This window comes from Juglans microcarpa x Juglans regia, chromosome 3D (assembly GCF_004785595.1).
Source record: "Juglans microcarpa x Juglans regia isolate MS1-56 chromosome 3D, Jm3101_v1.0, whole genome shotgun sequence".
NCBI classification, from domain to species: domain Eukaryota; kingdom Viridiplantae; phylum Streptophyta; class Magnoliopsida; order Fagales; family Juglandaceae; genus Juglans; species Juglans microcarpa x Juglans regia.
In genome coordinates, this window is record NC_054598.1 from 35,189,372 (window position 1) to 35,209,784 (window position 20,413).

Genomic DNA, 20,413 nt, shown 5'->3' on the forward strand with positions numbered 1-20,413 from the left:
AAATATGATATTGATGGTTTAGATTTATTTTTTGAACTAAAAGTTTTAAAAGAAATTTTACCAGTAGTAGAAAGCACTCCTATTAATATATTAAATTATATAAAAAGACTTGATTCTTTTCCAAATACATGTATCGCTTACAGAATTTTATTGACAATACCTATTACTGTTGCTTCTGTAGAAATAAGTTTTTCAAAATTAAAATTGATAAAATCTTATTTAAGATCAATAATGTCGTAGGAAAGATTAAATGGACTAGCCATATTATCAATTGAGAACGAGATATTAAAAGAAAAGTTTTTGAAATTGATCTTATTTCTTTATGCAATGAGTATAGTTCTATTAAAAATAAAGAAAAAAAATGCTATCATGCTACTTTTGATAATAAAGAAAAATTACGTATTAAAAGAAAATAGAAAGAAAAAATGCATGATATGCAAAAGCATATATTATTTATTGATTTTATTGAAAACTATTATATTTCAAAAAAGGTTTCTCAAAATAGTTTAAATATGGTAAAAAAAATTTAATTTTGTTACTAAAAAAAATCTATTATTCGATCAAGCCATCCACCTTTTAAACTGAGTTTAACATCCAAACACACAACTCTCAAATCATTAAACTCATCTCAGCTCATAACCTCTTTACAAGTGGAACCTACAACATTTTTCAACTCAATACTTTTTCACACGCGGAACCCACAACTTTTTTCAACTTTCTATAAATACATTTAAACTCATCTTAACATCCAAACACATTTAAACTCATCTTAGGTAGGCTTCACAAAACTCACTCCACCATCTCAACTCACTACTAATTATAAAGAACTCAACTCAGTTCAGTATTCAAACGGGACCTAAAGCTTCTCATTTTAAAATTTCTATTGTTGATTCCAATGTCCCTATTTCTATCAAACAAAGAAGATTATTTAACAAAATAATTTCATCAATAATTCTTTACATGTTATTGGTCAACAATTCGACTGTATTGAAGAAAAAATTGAAAAACCTACATCTTCTATTAAAATTGAAAAACCTTTAGTTAACTCACCCGAAACTTGGCAAGATTTAAGTTTCAAGGCTAACCAAGCTAGAACAATTGAAAAAATTGACCAAATGTTTTTTGACTTACAAAGAGTAAAAACTGAGACTACCAAAACTTCTTTTATTAATATTGCTTGTGTTGTTAATAGTAAAGGCAAGAATGTAATCTCTGATGAAGACATAGAAACTGAATCTTCTAATTTCTCTACAGATCAAGATATTGCTTTAATTGAAGAAAAATTTGAAAAATTTGATTTAGTAAAACCTGAGATAAAAAGGTTTTCAAGAAAACCTAATCCCATGAATTTTACAAAAAACTGATATTCCAAACTTACTCCTCTTGATTTACAGTTTGAAGTAAGATTTTTCTAAGCACAGTTCTATTTTTCTTCTGATAAGCTTGATGAATAGAACATTGATGTATTATCTTAACATGAAATCCTCGATACAATGAATAAGATATCTATGGTTGCTAATGCTTATGTTACTAATCATAATCTTACTCATGTTGAAATTGTTGATTTGTTAGCTACTGAATTTTCTGATACTTTTCGTCATTGGTGGGATAAGTATCTTACTGATGATTCAAGACAAACCATCATAAATTTTGTTAAGCATGATGATTTTTATATAAATGGTCATGTTATGATATTATTCATCAATTATTAGTAATTCCAATTTTTAAAAGTAAAAGATTCATAAAAACCGTTAATAAAAATAATACATGATCGTTGTATATAACATTTATTATTAATATTTGACGGTCTAATAAGAAATTCTAACATGCCAACAAATGGGTTCAATAGAGAGTCCATTGTGTAACGCAACGAAGAACGACTCTACAATAACCACTACGTTTTAAGTGGAGACAAAATTACTATATATATAGATATTGAGTTATGGTATGATATTATTGTTCATCAACTATTAGAAATTCCTACTTTTAAAAATAAAAAATTCATATATAACGGTAATAAAGATAAAATATGACAGTAGAAGATAACATTTATCACTATATTTGGCGGCTAATAAGAAATGCTATCCACCACCTCTGTATGTGGTATATAACATTTCTCGAGAAAGTCTTGAAAAATATACATCAATATTTACTTATTGTTATATTTCAGCGTTCTTAGCCTCGAGCTTTTTTAAAGTCTCATCCAACAAATGATTTCGATAAAGAGTCCATCGACTAGCATAGTGGAGTACGACTCTACAATAATCACTAGATTTTTTTAGTGAAGATATAATTACAATATATATTGTGCCATGTTATGATATTTTTCATAAACTATTCATAATTACAATTTTGTTTCTTTTAATAATTACAATTTTTAAAAAATTAGAAATTCATAGATAACAATAATAAAAATAAAAAATGATCGTTGTATATAACATATATCATTTATATTTGACGGTATAATAAAAAAACTTATATCCACCACCTCTATATATTGTGTAGAATATTTCTCGAGAAAGTCTCTTAAAGAATATCTCAATATTTACTTATTATTGTATTTCAAGGTCCATGATGTCTAACTATTTCGAAATCTTGTCCAACAAATGGGTTTGATAGAGTCCTAATAGGGATGTAACCGGTTCAGTTCGGTTCAATTTTGGAGATGTTTTAGAACCGTATCAATGTAAATCAGTTTTGAAACCAATTCAACACAAAACCGAAACTTTCAAATTTCGGTTCGGTTTATAAGTGTGAATTGTCCAACTCCAATTTCTAATCAAGGATAGAAAACTATGAATTTCAAAAATTGTCAAACTACAATCCCTACTCCACTTTTTTCTAAAAATACAAATACACTTCATGGTAATAATACAATGATATTTAATATACTAAAGTATTAGTCTATATATATATTATAGTATAAGTACATAATTAACACATAGTATAATATTAAATTTGACTATAGTTTACATAAGTTCTAAACATTTTATATGATTATATATGATCAAATGTGTAAAAATGTATTTATAAAAAATTATATATTATAATTTATTATACCAAAAATGTATTAATCCTTGATATATATATATAGTAATTTTATATTAATAAAATAATATCATATTCATATTCATATTTATGATTAAAATTTCATATTATATTAATTAGCATATATTATATAATATAAAAATTATGCATAGTATAAAAATATAAAAAATATAAAAAATTATATAATATATATAGAAGTATTATATATTTAGGTTCACTTTGATCCAAAACAATTTTCACAACATGAAAATTGGGGCAGGACCGAATTTGATTTGGTTTTTGTTCTTAAGAATTGAAACCAACCGAATTGGACCGAACCCACGGTTCGACCGATATTTTGACTTTTTTTTTCACACTAAATTCAACGACTAACTAAGCAGAGAATGACTCTACAATAACGACTTCAGTCTTTAGTGGAGATAGATTTACTTTCTATACATATAGGGTCATGTTATGATATTATTCATCAACTATTAGTAATTCCAAATTTTAAAAATAAAAAATTCGTACATAATGTTAATAAAAATAAAATATGATTGTTGTATATAACATTTATCATCAATATTTAAAGGTCTAGTAAGAAATTTTATCCACCATCTCTTGATAAGGTGTATAACATTTCTCGAGAAACCCTTGAAAATGATAGCTCAATATTTATTTGTTGTTAAGTTTCAGCATCTGCAATCTCGAGCTCTTTCAGAACCTCATCCAATATATGGGTTCAATAGAAAGTCAATCGACGAGCATAGCTAAGAACGACTCTACAATAACCGCTACATTTTTTTAGTGAGAGATAATTACGCTGTATATATATATATTGTGTCATGTTATGATATTATTAAAAAATTATTAATAATTAAAATTTTAAAAATTAAAATTTTATAGATAACAGTAATAAAAAAATATGATCGTAGTACTATATAACATCTATAATTTATATTTGATTGTCTAATAGAAATTCTATCCACCGCATCCACATATGTTGTTTAATATTTCTCAAGAAAGCCTAAAATAGGATACCCCAATATTTACTTATCGTTATATATCATCATCCATGACCTCGAGTTCTTTCGAGATCTCGTCTAGCTATGGGTTCGATAGAGAATCAATCGACGATCATAGTTGAGAACGACTCTAGAATAATTGCTATATTTTTTAATAGATAGATAATTACGATATATATATATATATATATATATAGTCATGTTATGATATCATTAATCAACTATTAGTAATTCCAATTTTAAAAATAAAAAAGTCATATATGAATATGACCGCAGTATATAATATTTATCATCAATTTTTTACGATCTAATAAGAAATTCTATCTTCCACCTCTATATATAGTGTATAACATTTCTTGAGAAAACCTCGAAAAGGATATCCAAATATTTACTTAACGTTATATTTCAACATCCACGGCTTCAAGCTCTCTAGAAGACTCGTCCAATAAATGGGTTTGATAGAGAGTTTAATGAGTAATACAATGGAGAACGACTCTACAATAACCACTATGCTTTAAGTGGAGATATAATTATGATATATATATATATATATATGTTGTGTTATAATATTAATAATCAACGATTTAATAAAAAATTCTATCCACCATCTCTAAATACGGTGTATAATAGTTCTCGAGAAAGTCTCGAAAATGATAGTCCAATATTTACTTACCGTTAAATTTTAGTGTCTGCGACTTCGAGTTCTTTCAAAATCTCATCCAACGTATTGGTTTGATAAAGAGTCCATCGATGAGCATAGTTGAGAACAACTCTACAATAATCGCTACACTTTTCAGTGGAGAGATAATTATTATATATGTTGAAGAATAAACTAATCTAAATTATTTTGGCTTGCCATCAATCTGTATAGCCTTGTTTATTTATAAGCAACAACTTCAAAACATTGTTGGACTAGAAATCTATAAATAACAATAGCCTAGAGAAGTAGTTTGACTTGGAATGATAAAATATGACCGCAATATATAACATTTATCAACTTTATTTGACAATCTAATAAGAATTCTATCCACAACACCTATATATGGTGTATGACATTTTTCCAGAAATTGTTGAAAATGATATCTCAATATTTATTTATCATTATGTTTCAAAGTCTACAATCTCGTTCTCTTTCGAAGACCGACAAATGGGTTCGATAGTGAGTCCACCGACTAGTCTATAGGAGAACGGATCTACAATAACCACTACGTTTTTAAGTGAAGATATAATTATAATATATATATATATATATATATTGAGCGATATGATTCATCAACTATTAGTAATTTTTATTTTTATGAATAAAAAAAATCATATATAAAAATAATAAAAATAAAATATGATCTTAGTATATAACATTTATCATTTATATTTGGCGGTCTAATAAAAACTTCTATCCACCACCTTTATGTATGGTTGTACATTTCTCGAGAAAGTATTGAAAAAGATACCTCAATATTTACTTCTTATTATATTTTAGCGTCCTCGGCTAGAGCTCTTTGAAGTCTTGTTCAACAAATGAGTTCGATAGAGAGTCCATTGACTAGTATAGCGGATAACAACTCTATAATAACCACCACACTTTTCAGTGAAGATATAATTACAATAAATATATATATTGTGTTATGTTATGATATTTTTCATAAACTATTAATAATTACAATTTTTAAAAATTAAAAATTTATAGATAACAATAATAAAAATAAAATTGATCGTTGTATATAACGTTTCTCTTATGTATTTAACGATATAATAAAAAAAACTTATCCACCACCATTATATATGATGTATAAAATTTCTCGAGAAAGTGTCTTAAAGGATACCCAAATATTTACTTATCGTTATATTTCAGGGTCCACGACCTCTAACTATTTCGAAACCTCATCCAACAAATGTGTTCAATAGAGAGTCCAAATAAAGGTGTAACTGGTTCGATTCAATTGGATTTTAGACAAATTTTTGAACCGCACAGATGTGAATCAATTTTGAGAATCTAAGAATTGATACGAACTGATTTATCATGAAATCAAAACTTTCGATTTTGGTCTGGTCCGGTTCGATTTACAGGTGTGAATTGTCCAACTCCAATCTTTTCTCAAGGAAGGAAAACTATGAATTTCGCAAACTGCCAAACTACAATTTCTACACCACTTTTTTCTTAAAAATACAAATACACTTCATGGTAGTAATACTATGATATTTACATATACCAAAATATTGGTCTATATATATATATATTATAGTATAAGTACATTATTTTATAGTAATTAAAACATACTAATATGGTATTGAATTTAATTATAGGTTACATAAGTTCTAAACTTTTTATATAAGTATATATAATCAAATGTGTAAAAATGTATTTATAAAAAAATATATATTATAATTTATTATACCAAAAATTTATTTATCATTTATATATATAAAGTAAGTTTATATTAATAAAATAATATTTATATTCATATTCATATTTATGATTAAAATCTCATGTTATAATAATTAACATAAAATATATAATATAAAAATCATAAATAATATAAAAATTATATAAAAGTATTATATATTTCGGTTCAGTTTGGTCCGAAATAATTTTTACAACATAAAAATGGGAACCAAACTAATTTCGATTTGGTTTACCAACCGAATCGGACTGAACCCACAGTTCAACGGATTTTTTGACTTTTTCTTTCACACTAAGTCCAATGACTAACCAAGCAGATAATGAGTTTTATGATATAGAGTCATGTTATGATATTATTTATTAATTATTTGTAATTCAAAAATTTTAAAAATAAAAAATTCATAGATAACATTAATAAAAATAAAATATGACTGCTGTATATAACATTTATCATCAATATTTAACAGTCTACTAAGAAATTCTATCTACAATATCTAGATAAGGTGTATAACATTCTCGAGAAAATCTTGAAAATGATAGCTCAATATTTATCTATCATTAAATTTCAGCGTCCATAGCCTCGAGCTCTTTTAAAACCTTGTCCAACATATGAGTTCGATAGAGAGTCAATCGACAAGTACAGTTGAGAACGATTCTACAATAACCGCTATATTTTTTAGTGGAGAGATAATTACGACTACAATAACTGCTATATTTTTTAGCAGAGAGATAATTATGATGTATATATATATTGTGTAATGTTATGATGTTATTAAAAAGCTATTAATAATTATAATTTTAAAAAATTAAAAAATTGTAGATAACAATAATAAAAATAAACTATGATAGTAGTATATAACATTCATCATTAATATTTGACAGTCTAACAAGAATTTATATCTACCACCACTATATATGGTGTATAACATTTATCGAGAAACCCTCGAAAATGATATCCCAATTTTTGTTTATTGTTATATTTCAGCATTTGTGACCTCAAGCTCTTACGAAACCTCGTCCAACAATGGGTTCGATAGAGAATCCATCGAGATGTGTAGCGAAGAACGGCTCTACAATAACTGCTACGTTTTGATTGTCTACTATAAATCCTATCCACCACCTCTATATATGGTGTTTAACATTTCTCGAGAAAGCCTAAAAATGATATCTCAATATTTACTTATCGTTATATTTCAGTGTTCTACAGTTTTTAGTAGAGAGATAATTACGATATATATATATATATATATATATTGAGTCATGTTATGATATTATTAATCAACTATTTGTAATTCCAATTTTAAAAATTAAAAACTCATATATAAATATGATCGCAGTATATAACATTTATCATATGTTTTTTTACGGTCTAATAAAAAATTCTATCTACCTCCTCTATATATGGTATATAACATTTATCAAGAAAACTTAAAAAATGATACCCGTATTTACTTATCGTTATATTTCACCGTCTACGGCCTCAAGCTCTTTAGAAAACTTGTCCAATAAATGTTTTCAATGGAGAATACCGAGTAACACAATGGAGAACGACTCTACAATAACCACTTCGTTCTAAGTTGAGATAGAATTAAGATATATATTATATATATAGGGTCATGTTATGATATTAGTCATCACTTATTAGTAATTCTAAGTTTTATAAATAAAAATTCATTAAAAATAAAATATTACCGATGTATATAACATTATCATCTATCCACCATATCTAGATGCGGCGTATAGCATTTCTTGAGAAAGTCTCGAAAATGATAACTCAATATTTATTTATAGTTAAATTTCAATGTCCACGACCTCGGAACTCTTTCGAAATCTAGTCCAACATATGGGTTCAATAAAGAGTCCATTGACAAGCATAATTGAGAACGATTCTACAATAACCACTACAATTTTAGTAGAGAGATAATTAGATATATATATATATATATTGTGTCATGTTATGATATTATTAAAAAAACTATTAATAATTAAAATTTTTAAAAAATTAAAAATTTATAAATAACAGTAATAAAAATAAAATATGATCGTAATATATAACATTCATCATTAATATTTAACAGTCTAACAAGAATTTATATCTGCCACTACTATATATGGTGTATAACATTTATTGAGAAACCCTCGAAAGGGATATCCCAATATTCACTCATCGTTATATTTCAGCATCCACAGAAATTCTCATCCAACAATTGGATTCGATAAAAAATCCATCGAAAAGGACAACGAAGAACGTCACTACAATAACCACTACGTTTTTTTAGATGAGATAGAGTTATTATATATATATATATGTATAGAGAGACAGAGTCGTAATGATATTATTCATCAATTTTTAATAATTCATATTTTAAAAAATAAGAAATTCGTAGGTAACAGTAATAAAAATAAAATATGACTGTAGTATATAACATTGATCATCTTTATTTGATGGTTTAATAAGAAATTCTATCCACAACCCCTATATATGGTGTATAACATTTTTCTAGAAAGTGTCGAAAATGATATTTCAATATTATTTATCATTATATTTCAGAGTCCATATTCTCAATCTCTTTCGAAGACTTGTCTGACAAATGGATTCGATAGCGAGTCCATCGACCAGCCTATCGGAGAAACGGATCTACAATAATCGCTACGTTTTTTAAGTGAAGATAGAATTACAATATATATTATATATTGAGCGATATTATTCATCAACTATTAGTAATTTTAATTTTTTTAAAAAAATCATATATAACATATAAAAATAAAATGATCGTAATATATAAACATTTATCATTTATATTTGACAGTCTAACAAGAACTTTATCCATCACCTTCGTATATGGTTATAATATTTCTCGAGAAAGTCTTGAAAAAGATACCTCAATATTTACTTCTTGTTATATTTCAGCGTCCATCGCCTCGAGCTCTTCAAAGTCTTATTCAATAAATGAGTTCGATAGGGAGTCCATCAGCTAGCATAGCGGATAACGACTCTACAATAACCGCCACAATTTTTACTGGAGACATAATTATGATGTATATATTTATTTGGTCACGTTATGATATTATTCTTCAACTATTAATAATTATTCTTGTTTTTAGAAATGAAAAATTTCTAAACAAACATAAAAAACAATTCAATTTTTTCAATTCAAAACAAAAAAGAATATTAAAAAATATGTTCTAACCCTTTTTAACTTTATAATTTTTTTATTTAATTTTTTCTCTCTCTTTTCTAAACTCTATAAAAAATTCAACTCAAATCATTTATATTATTGATAAATTATCTCACTACTACTAACATATTTCTCGTCTCTAACTTAAAAATTCAACATCTTCTTCTCAAATTGAATACAAAACAAGTCATCTATTTTCATTTTAAAATGAAGGGCTAGCACTAAATACACTATTCTTCATAAGAATTCTTTTTGTCACAAAACCTAAACTCAAGTTTTAAATTTGAGAGGAAGCTATTGGTTTAGGTGCTGTTTGAATTTAGAAATGAGATGAGATATTTTAGATGAAAGTTAAAATTGAAAATAATATTATTAAAATATTATTTTTTAATATTATTATATTTTGAGATTTGAAAAATTTGAATTAGAATTTAAAAATGTTGAATTGTTTATTATATGTTGTGTAAAAATTTAGAAAAATTATAATAAGGAGATGGAATGAAATGAAACACTTTTGAATTCAAACGAGACAATCTTAACCCTTTATTTTAAAAGCGAGTAACGTGGCAACCCTAAGAGGAGATCCCCGGTTAATATGTCACTGGAGGCAAGCCAAATCCTGCGGTGTACAACATTTCTCCTGAAGCCTTGCATACCACAATATTTACTCTTCTTTTCATTTCAGCATCCACGAGCTCTTTCGATCGAAGCGACGTCCAACAAATGGGTTCGATTGATACTCCACCGACTAGCTCAGCGGAGAACGACTCTGCGGTGACCGCTACGTTTAGTGGAAACACAATTACGCCGGAATCGGACGCCATGAAGAAGCGGAAAGCGTCTATACTTCCGCTTGACGTTGGTACTCGCGTCATGTGCCGTTGGAGGGACGGAAAACTCCACCCGGTCAAGGTTATCGAGCGGCGCAAAATGCATATCGGTGGGCCAATGATTACGAGTATTACGTCCATTACACCGAGTGTAAGATCCTCTCATCTGTCACCTTTCTTGTTAATGTTAGGGATAGGTTAGGGTTTTGGGTTTGAAGTTACTTGAAGGGAAATTGTTTTTTGTTAAATGTAATTGAGTGCTCTGGTGCTTCGTATTATTCGGCTTTGCTGATATTTTTTGATTAGGGTTTAGGCTTACGATTGGCTTTTGGTGAACATTTGGTATCTATATTGCAATAGGTCTGTTTAGGTGGTTGTGTTAATAGTTATCTGAAGTTTTGGTGATCAGCTTAGATGAGCTGTGTTTACTGGTCTTGCACTCGGTAGAATTGTAACTTTGTGATTAGTTGCAAATGTTGTTATATGCAAACGGAATTGAGAATCGAGCCACGGCTGCCTTTGTTTTTGGATTAAGGCTTTTGAAAGTTCAGTTGCAGCCAGTGTTGTTTAGTGTGTTGTGCTTATTAACAACTTGTTGAAAGACTCTTCAGTAACATAAGGAAATTTATTTAGCAATAATAATAAAAAAAACATTTGGAAATTATCAAGTTAAAGGCTCTCTCTGGATAATGAGGCGTTTGATAATTTTTTTATAGATAAAAAGAAATTTATTAAACCATGAATTAGGCATAGCTCAAGTACACACGAAGTATACAAGAGAAAACATCTAATTACAAGCTAAGAACTAGAGAAAGCAACAAAGAAATCATGAAAACAGGTCCCATCTAATGCAATAGTCAATTCCAACATAATAACGTATGGAAGAAAAAATCTCTAATCCTTCCCAACAAGTGTTCTCTATCTTCGAAACAACGTTGTTTCTCTCGAGCCAAAATACACCACATAAGACATGGAGGAACCAAATGGCAGCAATTTGGCGATTACCCTGAATTACTTTCCAGCAAGCCAAAAGATCCACCACCCTCCTAGGCATCACCCAAGCAAGACCAATCGTGTGAAAAATATCGTCCCATAGAACCTTTGCTGCTATGCAGTGTAGAAGTAGGTGATCCACAGATTCTCCATTTCTTTTGCACATGAAGCATCAATCCATAATGAGACAACGCTTTCTCAAATTATCAGTTGTCAGAATTTTCCCAAGAGAAGCCAGCCAACCAAAAAAAGCAACCTTGAGCACTTTGCTCCTCCAAATGCACTTCCAAGGAAATCATTAGGGGATTGATACGACATAGCCTTATATAGTGATTTGACTGAAAGTTCTTGTTCCCGGGATGAATCCAAAGCAACCTGTCCTCCCCACCACGCCCATATTCAAGGCATACAACATGCTGAAATTATTATCAGGCAATCATTTATGAAACAATGAAGAAAAATCAGTTGCTTTCTGGTATTGGTGCTTTCAACCCTAGAGGTTCTAGTTTAAACCGTTTCAATTTACCAGATTTTGGCCAATGGTTACTGAACAAATAGGTGTCTCCTCTTCCATTACAGTTGTGTGTTCTGTTTACCATTTAGCGAGTGAAAAAATGGGCATATGCTCATGTTAAAATTAGTGCAGAGTATGTTAGGTGCATTAGTTGTTCATGGAATTATGGTCAAGGAGGATATAAAGGAGGTTTGAATCAATTTACTTATTTGAATTCGTTGAATGCCTTCTGAAATGTATGTTGGGATTTCATAAGGCTGTCATGCATATGCATATGCATATGCATATGCACATGTTCACTATATGGCACAAACTAAGATTGTTTTATATATATATATATTTTTTCATTTGATATCCTAGTGATGTTCTTATTTGTGCTATAATCCCTTTATTTGAACAAAATGATTTTTTGTTACCTATGGTTTAATGTATTTCTATCTCTAAACTTTCAACATATGGAGATTGAAATCTTACTTTTAAAATGTGTTTCCTATACATAATTTATGCTTTTTGACAGTCAATAGGAGGCTTGATGAATGGGTGAAGCTTGAAACAACTTCTTGATTCTGTAGAGACTTTGTATGAGAAGGTAGAGACAAGGTAATGATTAGTGAATGGGTTACATTCGACCTTTTCTTCCTCTAATATTTTGTTTGGTTTGTCAAATCATGAACGAGAATTGTTTTTAATCTCTGGCACTTCTTTGTGTATTGAAATTGTCCTTTTCTGATACCTGCTCATTTGCCTGGTTCCTCGCTATTTATTTCTCCTTTTAATACTGATTGGATTAGTTTTGCTTGGTTTTCCAGTTACAAGCTTGAAAATGACACGCCACCAAACGAAAGATTGATGAACACATGTAAGTAAATACAAGTTTTTTGTAATAATAGGTAAATATAGAAAAAAAGCTTTCAAATTTGGTTGATATTGTTGGTCCTTATGTATTTCCTTGTAAATCTATATTAAAAGAATCTGATATAAAAGCTTAAGAAGTAATCAAAGGATGTAGTGACAAAAGCAAGTTGAGATTTTCAAATTATCTTGATTGAAATGAAAGTGGACCTGAATACAGTGTTCTTTTATTTTTCAACTGGTAGTTATCATTGTAAGATTTAAGGAAAGCGCTTTTTATATCTCCCGTAACCCCCAAAAAGACTAATCTATTTAATCTTCATAGAATCAGCTATAGCTCCAGTCCAGCTAGTAAGTAGTGGAGTGGGACTTAAACACCCATGACTACTTATAACCTACTCACTCATGGGTTATTCATATTTCCAATGTGAACTGGGATGCTACAAATCCCCAACTAAACCTTATTTATATATCACATGGTTCCTTCCTAGTTGATCTTATATGTAACATCTTATAAAAAAACACTAATCCACATATGCTCTATTACCTAAAAGCTAGTCTATTTGAAGTTTCACAGACACTTAAAACCTCATTTCATTAAGCAATGTAATGTATACCCATGACTATCTTTAATGCTTTCACTCTTTGTGCTTATTCATATTCCTAATGTGACGCGGTTGTTACAAACTCCGCCTCTTAAACTCTTCTTTTTTTTTACAAGTAAAAGTAAAATTTTATTGATAAAGGCATTCCTAAGTACACCCTGTATACAATGAACATGCCCAATTACTCTAAGTGCTAGTGAGGGATAAAGCAAGTCATGAAATTGTCCGTATACAAATATAAGTGAAGCCCAAGAAAGTAAAGTATTGTAAAAAAAATCGCTTCAGCTCATCCAAAAATGCTTCATGTCTTCAAAGCACCTCTTGTTTCTCTCCAGCCACAAGCACCAAATAATGCAGCGAGGATCACTCCACACAGCAGCTATTGGGCATCCCCTAATCCTGTCCAGCACCTTAGAATATCCCTAACTCTTCCAGCATGACCCAAGCCCCCCGTCTGGTTAAGGATCTCATTCCATAAACACCTGGCCACCTCACAATGTAAACAACACTCTTAAACTCTATTAAACCTTTATCACTTGCTGGCCTGATGAATGGTTCTGGTCTTGCCCTCATTTATCTGGTTAATGCAACTTGCCTGTTCTAGTGCCTCTGATACCCTATGTTAACAACCCAGAATGCAATAACCACATCTGCCAAACCCAAAAATGACTAGTCATTTGAAGCTTTGTTGCGTAAAAATTTTAGAACTCCCTTCCAAACAGTTGAACTCATCACCACCTCTCGTACGAAGTTTGAGGTATTACATGCATGCACCGTGGTCTTGAATTTGACCTCACTCTCACCTTTCATATGAGAGAGCTAACCTCATTGCCTTGATCCTGAAGAAAAAAAATGAATTGGATGGATATATATTGAGAAGCTTGTGAGACTTTGCACCTAATTTTCATTTTTAGATTACTTATAAAAAAAATAATTTAGGTCATGGCGTCATATCTTGAATGATGCACTTTTCTACCCCACCCCTATCTTCTATGCCCATCTCTACTGTCGTCTTTCTCTTGCACACACGCACAGTAACTCTTACACACAGGAACAATATGTCATTTTCTGTAGAAATATATAACTTAATCAACATATACCAAATATGAGGTACTGCAATTGAGTGTGTAGGCTGATTTTCTGGCTTAATCCGCCCCATTACAAGCCATCTTGATGTTTTATTATATAATCTAAATTACCTTTACAATTATTTTTAGCCATGAAGAGCTTGATGCGCCAGCCTCGAGAAATGAAGAGTTCACAAAGGAAAACATAGCAACTATAAACTTGAAATACGAATTGAGACATGTACTTTTCTCCCTTTCCACCAGAATACAACGACTGCTTGAAGCTTTACTTTTGTGAGTTGCCTCAATTTCATGAAGCGCAAAGAACAGCTTCAAAGGCATAGGTGAGCTGTGCCTCATGTTCAACTTTCTCCTCCTATATTATTGGTTTGTTTACATGTTTCCTAATAATGCAAAAGGAGTTTGTTCCAAAACATTTTTTTTTTTTTTATCAGTAAACAAATTTTATTGATAAAAAAAGTAGGCCAAAGCCCAAGTATACTGAACATATACAAGAGCAACGCCTAGGCATGCTAATTTAGTGATACAAGAAATTCATGAAATGTCATGCCATGAAAGTCAATACAATCTACCAATGGATAAAGTATTGAAAAAAAGGTTTCTAAGCTCATCCATTGACCGCTCTGGCTTCAAAGCTTCTTGCATTTTTTGTAATGCATTGAAGCATTGCATGCCCATGCTCTAAGCTACCTGGTGCTATTTTCCTGGGCTCTGAAATAGTATCAAGGTTACCTCTGCATCTATTATATTTAGCTTTTTTCTGTATCTATTAGATTTAGGTTTAGCTTGCTAGTAGAGCATGCAAAATTGGGAAATTCTTGTTTAACTAACATATCCATAATTCTGACTCTTTTAACACTATATATCTACCTTATTTCATCCAGATGTCTTTCAGTGAGAAAAATCTTGGCTATTTTTGGATTGTGAAGCTGGTGTTCAGACTTTGCTAAATCTATGCAAGTTTGGACACCTCAACTTCTCTGAAGTTGTCTTTACTTTTTAAAGGATATTCAAACTAGATTTTGTTTTTTGGCTTGGGGAGGCAGGGGTATCTCTTCTCCAAACATTTCCAAAATTTTTCATTAATTCATGATTGCTAGTACATGTGAATCTCTTTATCGTGTCTTCAGCGCTCTTCAGCTCAACTTGAGCACCATATGCAAATTCACACGTGGTTCCAGTATACATGATCCACGATCTGGGTTGAATTGTCTTAGGGTGAAGTGCTAACATGTTGAAGGTTTTATGGATGAGATTTTTGTTAGGCTTGGTATTGCCTGTGTGATGCCTAGGAGGGTGGTGATCTATTGGCTTGTTGGAGAGAATTCAGGGTAATTGTGAAATTGCGGCTGTCTAGAAGATGGTGCCATTGTGTCTTATGTGGTGTATACGGAATGAGAGAATGGACGTTGTTTCGAAAATAAGAACATTTGTTGGAGGGATTAGAGATTTTTTCTTCCATACGTTGTTACATTGGGCATTGGCTATTTAATTGGATGGGACAGTTTTAATGATTTCCATGCTGCTTTTTCTAACTCTAGCTTGTAATTAGTGTTTTCTCTTGTATACCTTCTTTACTTGAGCTCTATGCCTAATTATGTGGATTAATAAATTTTCTTACTCGTCAAACAAAAAAAAAAAAGATTTAGAATGCAATTGGTTCTGTAATGATTACATATTTATTGATTTTGTGCTTTTGCGATTACATTAAAGTGGTTTCATGGCTGGGATGCTCTTTGTTTATATTGTTGAAATTGGTATTTCTGCATTCATAGATGGAAATCACATTGAGCTTTTTCTACAAGGCATGTAGATCTCTTGCTTTAGAGGTCTTCAATAGATTGAAATGGTTTATAACTAGGTACTGCAATGTATTGAGGATCGAATAGGGATAGGAATTTTTATGTGGTTACATTTCAAATTTTGTTACTGTATCTTCTGTTAGTGATTTTCATTTTTTTTTTGTTGCAATCTTAGGATGTTTTCACTATTTAATTTAATTTTTATATGCAGAGGAAGTGATCTTAAGCATCCCCCTGGTGATGAGATATACGAAGTGGTACATTGTCAATGTTCGAGGTAAGTAATTTTTTTGTTTTTGTTTGGTTAATAAGTTTTAGTATCTTATTCTTAAGTACATCGGTGGTGTACTCCTTTGCCTTGGAGTTTCCTGCCATATATTAGAGTTCATAATCAAATCCCTGCTTCTTTTTCTCCCCCCATGTTTTTAGTTTTAAAATTCATATCTTGTTTTTTTTAATTCATCAAATGAAAATGCATATCTTGTTTTTCAATTGAGATGATATATGATAATAATGTGTAATTTGTATATCAGTTGGTATCCTTCTGATCGATATTTTTAGAAAAGAGACCTCATGTTAACATTTTAAGTAACTATATTGGGTTATAGTAATTTAGAAAATCCCATCATGTGCTTCATATAATATAGAACAGTTTCCCTCCCTATTTCTCATCTTCTGTTCATTATTTTGTGTTTTGTAGGACCTTGCTGTTGTATATGCACAGATCCCAAGTTTTTAGTTGATTGAAAAAAAAATCTTTGACACAATGTTTTGAAACAGGTTGATGGCAAAAAGAACAAGGTTTATGGGCAGAATCTGTGTTATTTGGCAAAATTGTTTCTTGATCACAAGACCCTATATTACGACGTTGACCTGTTTCTTTTCTAATTTGTGTGAATGCGATGAGCGGGATGCCACATGGTTGTTATTTTTCCAAGGTAATATTAATGCTGCGCATGGTTCTAATTATTACTGCTTTTTTTTTCTTTCTCATCTTCAGTGCTGTCTGAGTGAAGTTCTTTTACCAGTCTCAATGCATGATGGAAGTACTATGACACGTGTATAATTTATCTTGTGTATATCAATTCTATTTCTTGTTTTGGCTCTTTGCTGCAAATGCATGTAAATGAATTATTGGGTGTTGTAGTTTTTTCTGATATACTTCAAACTCCCAAGTTTTAAAAATTTTAATGCAGCATGTTTAATAATGCTGAGTAATTGCTATTTCGCAAGGTTAATGATATGTTGCACTTGACTTAGTTCTTTGCAAATCCCAGCATACCCTGGTTGGGATGGGTACATCCACCTTGGTGAGTGCGGCAAGGGCAAAAGATGGAAAAGAAGAGTAGAGGTTAAGAGTTTATTCTATACATATAACTTGTTCTTTTTAATGTTTTGTGGACTCTGATTCTGGGAGTAAAAGTTGTTCTAAGATATAGTGGTAGTGGCAATGGAAATTTTTATATTCTCTTTTGAAAATGAAAGTTTCTGATGGCCTCTTCTCTTGTAGTTGACGATGCTCTGATGTTGAAATGTAGAGACATTCGAGGGCAATGCTGTGCTACAACATAGAAAATAATATAGCTAGGATCAAACTGTGATTTAAGTGGGAGGCCATGGCGGTGGTTGCTGTGCTAGTCTCCCCGGGGTTTAGGTCCTTGGGTGAGTCCTAAGGCTCTGCCTAGGGTGGTTTCCCCGTCATTAAAAAAAAACATAGATAATATCTTTAACCTCTTCACTTTTTGTTGCACTGTTGTTGTGTGTCCATCTTTGATATTTTATGCTTTGAGCGCCCTATAAACCATTTGATCCCTATTTTACAGACTATTATCGTGGCTAAAGATAATGGATAAGCAGGGGACAATTCTCAATAGAAAATGAATGTAGCTTCTTCCAAATCCTGAAATTAACGTATAGCTATGTATTTTGTGTCTGCTTATCCAGGAAAAGCATTCAGAGGAGTCTTATAATTTAGCGTGCATCCTCACCCTTCCTCCTTATCAAAGGAAAGGCTATGGAAAATTTTTAATCGCCTTCTGTAAGTTCTGTGCCTTTTATTTAATTTATCTGTATTTTTTTCAGAATCTACTTAATTATATTTGCTGTTGGCACATCTTAGTTTCTACTTTGCATTTCTTGTCCTGTGTCATGTATTTTAAGCAGAAAGAATTGTTAAATCATTTCTTGTGTGGAGCAGCATATGAACTTTCTAAAAAGGAAAATAAGTTGGCACGCCTGAGAGGCCCCTTTCTGATCTTGGGCTGTTGAGCTACAGAGATACTGGACCCGGGTTCTTTTAGACATCTTGAAGAAGCACAAGGGCAATATATCCATAAAGGTTTGCTTTTGTTTGCATGTTTATTAAGATCAAGACAAATTTGCCTTTGCGGCTCAGTTGCATATATTCCTTCTTTGAAGTTGTTTGCTGTGTTCAGACATCCGCCAGAAATTCTTTGGAATTTAACTTCTCATATTGTTCCTGTTATTTTATCAGAAATTAATTTACAGAACTAATATACACAATAATGGTTTTGCAAAAAACTAGGAGCACTGTAAGGGTGGGCTCCATACACTGAAGAGTTGAAAAGTCAGGATATGTCTAGGGATATAGTTGAACCTGATGGTTGCAATATACTAGTGTTGAACCTGATAAGTAAATACAACAAGTTTTGATTTTGAGCTTTGACTAATCACTTTTTGGCATTACCTTTTCGATGCTTTTCATATATGTATTTCTGGCGTTATATCCTTGGTTATTATTTTATGAACACATTCGAATCCCTTGATTCTGCTGTTATCACTGTTTCAGTATGCGCTATTGAATCCTATGCTTTTCGCAGGAGCTAAGTGACATGACAGCCATTAAGTCGGAGGACATTTTGAGCACCCTTCAGAGCCTCGAACTGATACAGTACAGGAAAGGGCAGCATGTCATATGTGCTGATCCAAAGGTCTTGGATCGTCATCTAAAAGCTGCTGGTCGTGGGGTTTAGAGGTTGATGTCAGTAAATTGATTTGGACCCCATATAAAGAACAAGGTTGATGGCAACAAAGTCAGTCATCCAGATGCTTGCTGCCTGTCTCGACTTGTAACTGACCCCTCTTGTATAAACTATAGGCTTTAGGGTATGAAACTTGGGAGTTTTTGGTGACTTTTTATTGCCATTATTAATGTTGTGACACCTTGTATGTATCGACAAAAATTATTAGTATATTCTTACATCTGTAGACCTAGGCTACAATTCATATATCTTTTTTCAGTTGATTCAAAACTGCTTACTTCCATATTCGATTTGATAAAGCAAGTTCCTTTCTCTTTGTCCATCACATGCTGTTGAATATCTCATTTGGCATAAATGTATAGCCATGAAATAAATCTGCAGGATTCTGAGTTTGGCTTTAGATCCGAATGAGGAGTTGTTTATATGCTTGCAGTGCCCTCCCAATGATGAAACAAATCTACCCAAAAAATAAAAATAACAAAAAAATGGTGAGGGAAAACCTTGTGAATGGATAAGTGAGAATTACAACTCATCGAAATATACTGTCCAACAAAACTTATGTTCGTTCTTTTTTCCGTCAAAAAGGAAGAAGGCAGAAGTTGTAGCCTTGTAGGGTATGAGTTGTTAAGAACTTCTTGTTTAAAAAATAAGGGGTATGACTTGAGCTTTCATGCCCCATGTTGGTGCTGCCACTGCATAAGCCATCTTCCCCGTCAGACTTGCTTGGTTGGTTGGAGGGTTTTTCAAGCGCTGTTCTTGCTGCATATGCGTCGTAAACCAAAGCAGTCAACTCATTCTGCAATCTCACTTCAGAAAAGCGCGACAAATGAGAATAACTTTGCTCGTGTCGTTCTGGCCATACATTTGGTATGGTTTTTTAATACTTGATCAAGCATCAATTACCCTATTGATTCCGAATCGTGAGACGGTAACCTGATGTCTCAGGCTTGATTTTGTTATGAAAACCTCTTTTAAATGGAGTACAAGGACACAAATCTTTTTGGTATTGTTCTAAAATCCATGCATTGAGCACAGATGGACATTAGTATTTTCCAGTCACACCAATTGACGAGGTACCATTTAAGTAGCTTCTTA

At 31.2% G+C, this 20,413-nt stretch overlaps 1 pseudogene; it reads left to right on the top strand.

Moving 5' to 3' along the window:
* Positions 1 to 10,229: 10,229 nt before the first annotated feature.
* Positions 10,230 to 19,588, top strand: LOC121256686 (annotated as a pseudogene).
* Positions 19,589 to 20,413: the final 825 nt, after the last annotated feature.